This window comes from Episyrphus balteatus, chromosome 1 (assembly GCF_945859705.1).
Source record: "Episyrphus balteatus chromosome 1, idEpiBalt1.1, whole genome shotgun sequence".
Lineage (NCBI taxonomy): Eukaryota > Metazoa > Arthropoda > Insecta > Diptera > Syrphidae > Episyrphus > Episyrphus balteatus.
The window spans coordinates 66,840,559-66,847,741 of NC_079134.1; the positions used below are offsets into that span (position 1 = coordinate 66,840,559).

The following is a 7,183-nucleotide window of genomic DNA, read 5'->3' on the forward strand; positions in this document are numbered from 1 at the left end:
GGTAGCCATCTTGGTCCGTTATTATTTGTACTATTTATTAATGATCTTCCGTCAGTCCTAGTTAATTCTATGTCTCTTATATATGCCGATGATGTAAAAATTTTTCGTACAATTAACTCTGTTGAAGACAAAAAGAACTTCAAAGTTTCTGGGAATGGTGCAATATTAATGGTCTAGTTTTAAATATTGACAAGTGTAAAACAATGTTATCAAATTAACTTGCCACCAGAGATGGCAGAGTAGATTAAGTCAGGTAATCTACTCGGTTAACTACGCGTAGTTAATCGAATAAACTACTCGCTTGATTTGTTTCATTTACTTCCTACATTTGCTACGTGTAATAACTATATAAAAAACGTTAAATTTCAAAAATATTAACAAGTGAAAAATAGTGGACGGCAGCTGCTGTATTTTCTTGAGAATTAGGTTTAGTAAAGTAAAACCTTTTCACGGAAACCATCCCAAGTCAACCTGGTTTCAAATATTCTATTCAAATTCACACTATCACAGCTATGTATTTCGGTTTGAATAACACTTTGACAATTTGGTGGTAAAATTGGCATTTCAAACTACATTTTGACGTCTAGCGCTACGTTTGTTACATTTAACTACGCTAACTACATTAAACTACGTTTACTACCTCATTTATGTAGCAGACGTAACAAATGTAGAAAATCAAAAAAATCGCATTTTTTCCATCTCTGCTTGCCACCTTACGCTCAACGTATTAAACTAATAAATCTTCCATCTCTAACTAGTCACAGAGCGTATCTACAACTTTGTTTTATTGTCGGGATAATCAATGGATCGATTTCAGCTCCATCGATCCTTTGTCGATTATATTTCATTGCTCGTCAGTATAGTTTGAGAAGGCAGTTGCCAATTTCTAACATTTACAGTAGATCAAACTACGGTGCTAATAGTCCTTTAAATCTTGTAATTAATATTTACAATAAAAATTCAAATATAAATAACTGCAGCTATGACAATGTTAAATCACTAAACTTTAGAAAAATATTCTTTATTCATAATAATCCATAATGTACCTTCATTAGACGTAAATTTTTCTTTTATTTTTCTTTTGTAATAATGTAATGTATAATATATAATAATAATTTTTAGTTTTTAAGAAAATGTAACTATATATCGTTAGTATTAAACGAAATAAACTAAACTACACACTGGCAGAGCTGCCATTTCGAAATTAAAAAAAAAAACATTATTTGATTTATAAAAACACAGAAGAGGTAAAAAAATGTACAACCACATCAAAACGAGCGAGGAACTAAACAAATAATTTCGAATATTTATTTATTATTTATAAATCACAAAGAAGGCAGGAATAAAACATAAATAAGTCCATAATTTTTACTCGTTAAGGCATAACTGAAACCAGCACTTTTTGTAAAAAGTGGGAAATTTACATAAGTAAAAAAAATTGTTTCTTCCTAGCGCAGTGATTCTTAAAAAAACTACCAAAATTGTGTTTGAAACCAAAAAAAAAAGTTTTCGGCATACTTGTTTTTCATTTTTCGGTCTGAAAACTCTCACAAAATGAATTTGAAAATGTTCACTTTTTGCTAAAAGTGCTCATTGTAGTTATGCCTTTGAGGTTAATTTTATATAAACGGACTTCAGGTATGGAGTTATGGCTTACAAAATGATTGTTAAGTCTGAACTACATTAGCTCTGAAAGTGCAAAAGTACAAAAATGAACATTTTCAAACGCATTTTTGTATAGTTTTTCGGGCTGGAAAATTAAAACAAATGATGCAGAAAGCTTATTTTTTGGTTTAAAAAACAATTTCTATACTCTTTTTCACAAAAAAATTGCGCTAGCCAGAAAAAAAATAATTTCACTTTTGTACTTTTTCAAAAAGTGGTGTATGTAGTTAAGCCTTTAAACGTTTTTCCTTGAATTGAAAAAAAACATGATTTTGTACACGAAAACATTAAAACATGATTCTAATTCAAAAAACATGAAAATCATGGTAAAACATGATATATGGCAGCCCTAGCCCTTGAAAAACAACAAAATGATAAATTATTAATTATAAAATCGCAGAAGCACGTTAAGCAATTCATACCTTTTTTTGATATAAAATTTTCCATATTAATAAAACAATGTATTTAGTTTTAGAACGAGGCACCACGTACGACCCAGTGTTGCCGAATGAAAAAAATAAAAAATCATGATTTTTAATCATGATTTGAGAAAAATATCATGATTGACCAAATTTGGGAAAAGTAAAACAACAACAACGTGTTTCCATTTTGTTGCTGGTTAGTGGAGGGGAGAGGAGCGTGGAAGAGTCGGTAAGGCAGCAAGACAACCATACCGTGACAGGAACATCTGGAAAAGGAAAGAGGAACACCAGGAAAAGGGAAAGAGTGTCTACTCCCGAGAACTTGGCCTGATTGCTGTGCACAGCGTCAGCTCGTCGGATGTGGGGGGGATCTTGTTCCCGGAAGTAAACTTCACCAACAGCCAAAAACATAAATCAGGCCGATAACTAACAACTAAACTCAAAATTTGACGCGGACGGACGTTCACCACCCCTAGGGCACTGCCGGTGTTGTTGCAGTGTGGCCTTTTACCCACCCAACCATGAGAATCCTCGGCCATTTTGGATTCTCCCAAGTGTCAAAATTTTAAAAATATTTTTTAGTTTGTACTTTTCAGTTTTTATGTTTACGTAAATGTACTTGGTACTGAACAATATAGATAATAGTAATGGGCCATATTCATAGCCATATTTCAAAAGCGGTTCTAACTTAGTCTGGAGTCTAAAGTTATTACCCAGGTTAGAAGCAGCTCTTTTCCAAAGAAAAATCATGAAGTGGGTCTAAATTGTCTATGAATAAGATAAACCTCAGTATATTTTAGAAGCAAGAAAATAACAGCACAAATAATTATATACAGATGTCTCGTCTTCATAGAAAAAAGTGACATATGAAACTGAAAATCACCACTTTGAAGAGCTTTTAAAAAAGAAAATTTAAAATGCTTTTTTTCTCTTTGGAATTTTGATTCTTTATTCTCTGATTCTCTTTTATGTGGTCTTTGAGATTGAGTATCATGTCATCATGTGTTTTCACGGCTCTCGCTCAGACAGAGCGAGAAGATCTTTTTGTATGGATAGAAAAGAAAAAAAATCATGGGCATAACGGTCTTGAGTTGGAATCGTTATTTTTCTGTATCTTTGATTTTTTTTCTTGTATTCTTGTTGTGTTTTTGCATTGCAAAATCCCGTTTTAACTGTTTCTTTTTTAAGGTGGGATTTTTGGAAGAAAAATAGAGCTGTGTGTGTGCACAGGGATTGTGGACGTATTTAAAAAAACAACCTGAACAATAAATGCATTTTTTTCTCTAATATTTTTTTCATAAGGTAGGTTGGGATGAGGAATACAAATATGAGCATGAAGTGATCTGTGGTATTGCAATATTGTTTGTCAATTAAAAAAATGGAAAGGCAAACAGAAAATCGTCGTATTTGAAGGATAAGAGCACAAAAGAAAATAGTACTCAGATACGATTACAACTCGAGACCGTTGTGCACATATTTTTTTTTTTCTGTCCATAGAAATAGACTTTGTGGCTCGAGTATCGAGCTTTGTATATAAAATCTATAGTACTATCATGAAGTGAAATTTTTTAGTTTGTTCGCTACCTGAGTGGTCGCGAGAGCGCTTAGATCGAATTTAATAATGAGAGTAAGGAGATGAGATATACATTTCTGTTTGAAATTTGACGTAGTTTTTAGTTCGTTCGCTCGCTTACTTTTTTGGTGGCGCTGCTTTTTTTCATGATAGTACTATAGATTTTATATACAAAGATCGAGTCGTCGCGTCGTGGCGCACGTTTTTTGTTTCTTTCTATCAAAAGAATATACGGTTGACGCTGGTCAGTCTGGCTCAACGAGAACGGTTCACTAAAAAAAACAACACAAAAAACTTACTAAGTAGTTCAGTACCTACTCACAAAATATCTACTAGATTAGAAAGAAAGAATAAGGAATATGTACTTGTATCTACATATTTGGGTTGGTTTTTTTTTTTGCAATTTAGTTTTGTTTTTGTTTCCTTGGATGGCGCGATTGAGAAATTGTGTGTAGGTATGCAAAAGGATTGTGAATGCATTTTTAGAAAGTAGGTAGGTACCTGATCAATGAATGAAATTTTGTTCTTTAATATTTTTTCATAGGATAGGTAAGGGTTAGGAATATACAAATGAGATCTGGTTTTGGGATATTTTTTGGAAATCAAGGAAAAAAGAATGCATGCACAGTTTTATTTGTTTGCGCATTGATTTGGTTTGTATTTATTTTTTTTTTTTTGTCTTGTTGAACTGGGGTATGAAATCATGAGTATCTAAGTAGGTAGGTGAAACAATTAGGTTGTAGGTACCTACATATAGTAACATATCTGCTACACTGTTTTTAATTTTGATCGAGTTAAGTTAGTAGGTAGGTACTAGGTACATACCTATGTCGATCAAATAGTAACTATGTACAAACGTTACATAACGTAGGTAGAACACAGGTATACTTACTCAAATAAACTCATTTAAACCGTAGTCACTTTCTATACCTATCTATTTGAATCTTAACTAGCGTAAAAGTAAAAGCATTTTTGAAATATTTTGCTGAACTTAGGAAGTAGAGGTTACAACTCGATTTTTCAAATTCAGACTTGATATATAATTTATTTTACATTGGCATTTAATAATAAATAATTTATAATTTACATAAATCTCATCAAAGTAAATTTATGATTTATCTGCTGGCTGTTAAAACCATTGATAACACTCCCCAACACACAAAAATTTTCCAGACCGTTGTTTATCAATTCTTACTAAATTTAGGGTGCTGATTCCAAGAACAACATTATTTTTTTTCTAGCAGCTCTAGTTTTTAAATTATTCATACATGAAAAGGCATAGAAATTTATACAATTTTTTTTGTTCCATTTTTTTTATTTAAAATTTTTTATTTTATATTTTTATTTAACTAACTGAATCGAAATACATTACATTAGAAACAAATTTTGTTGCGAAGCAAGAGGAGCGGAGGAGGTGTAGGTAGGTCGGTAAGGTAGGAAATAGGATGAGGTAGGAAATCAGAAAAGGAAGTGTTTGGAAAGGAAAGGAAGGAATGTCAAGTTCCGGAGGACGTGGCCTGCTTGCGATGCACGGCATAAGCTCGGCGGATGGGGGGGATCTTGCCCCCGAAACTTAACCTCAACTGCAAACAAAAACATAGATCAGGCCGAGAACAAAAATCGATAAAAAAACCGTTTTTGAAAGATGTGACAGCAGACGGACTATCATCATCTCAAGGGCACTGCGGATGTTGGTGCAGTGTGGCCTATTCCCTCCCAACCATGGAAATCCGCGGCCATGTTTGGATTCCCCCTAGATGGTGGATGATCGGTTTCAGATCATACCACCCTTACCGCAACTCAGCTACCATTGGCACCCCTGAAAAGTCTCTTCAAAAAGTCATAGTTTCATTGACGTGAAACTAAAAACAAAACACCAAACAAATTGATTTTTTTTCGACCTTTAGCGTCATGAAAGTTTAATAAACAATGAAAAAACAAATTAACCTTAAGAAAAAAAAATAATAAAATGAATTAATTTAAGAATTAAATTAAGAATTTAGAACATAACATTAAACCAAAAAAATTAACTAACAATAAAAAAAGGAAACCAATGCGACGAAAAACCTTCCCTACGAGTCAGGAGTTAAACAAAAAAAGGATACCCTTTCGGTATTTTTAGTTAGGTTACCCTCAATACGCCCCAGGATACACTACCCCTAGAGAGCTCTTTAAAGGTATACATCCCCCTAGGAAAACAAAAACAAAAATTTTCTTTTTTTTTCGCGTTGACTCCTTAGGAACTCGTATAAATAATAACAAAAAAATGAATAATAAATAAATAATAAATTAATTTAAACTTTGACGCTCACAAAAAAACTGTTTTAAATAAATAACGGACAATCACAAACATATAATATCGTTTTCTTTTTGCAGCTTTTAATTTTTACTTTTTTTTTCATTTTTGTAACTTTTTATGTTTTTGATGTTTTAAATTGTTCCCTTTTGTTTATTTCTTGTTGTTAAATCTAGTAGTCTAGGACTCACGGACATTTTGATTTCTGGTAGGTTCCCAGCTTATTTATCAGATGGCGGAGCTCCCGATATTTAGGCGTTCGGGAAAATTTTCACTCCTCGTTCTGACTCAATATTTCATTAAAACCCTGACTGATATAAGGCCCGTAGTCGGTGGGTTAGCCAATAACGAATTGAACTTTTTTTTTAAACAAAAATCAGCAAGTTGGATGTGAAACCTCGTGAGCAGGAACATTAAAAAAAAACAGCATCAATAAAAAAATCATGCGGCGGCCCCGCACTGGAATGCTTTATCATGGGCCGCCGTGAAATCACCTAAAGTTTACTCTATGTTAGCTACTTTACATAAATAAAAACTTTCTAATAATTTAACTCACCACTCTGAACAATTTTTTTTTTTTTATTAACGACAAAAAAAAAACGACTCTTTATTTGAAGACGGGAGTTTCAAAAAAGAACTTTCTTTCATTCTAGAAATGACAAAAAACTTATTAAGACTTATCAAAAACTAATTTTAACTTCAAACATACCGAACAAAAACTCATAGTAATTTAATTTAAATTTTTTTTTTTATTAAATCAAACCCGCACTTCATTTTATTTACAAAAAAAATCGCTGGATTTCCACCTGTTGACTTGTGGTTTTGATATTCGAATGACATAGAGGGCAACTCTAGGTATCTGCATTCGCAGGTACTGTGAGTTGCAAAAAAACCCAACATCAAACGTGCAAGAATGAGACAACTTCAGGATGCTCGGAGAAATTCTTTTAAAAAAAAATCACATCGAATGATCATCCTCTAACTGGATAAACATCCGATCCACATCTCTCAAAATAAACAACAACAAATACTGTAAGAAGATAAAAAAATCTACATGTATTTATGTTCTTTTCCTTTCTATGATCAGTGTGTGTGTGTAAAAATCATCCTTTGTGCAATTTCTCTTTCTTCTTCCAAATTCGGAGTAAGGGAGGTACCATATTCATATATATAACCCCATGAAACAAACAGATGAAACCTTTCGCCCACAGGTGTCTCTCAACAATT

The 7,183-nt window shown here is 32.6% G+C and overlaps 1 protein-coding gene across 3 annotated transcripts in view; it reads right to left on the reverse strand.

Moving 5' to 3' along the window:
- Positions 1–7,183, reverse strand: part of LOC129905672 (leucine-rich repeat-containing protein 15) — a 364,926-nt gene that overhangs the window by 324,760 nt on the left and 32,983 nt on the right. The gene's annotated exons all lie outside the window — the stretch shown is intronic.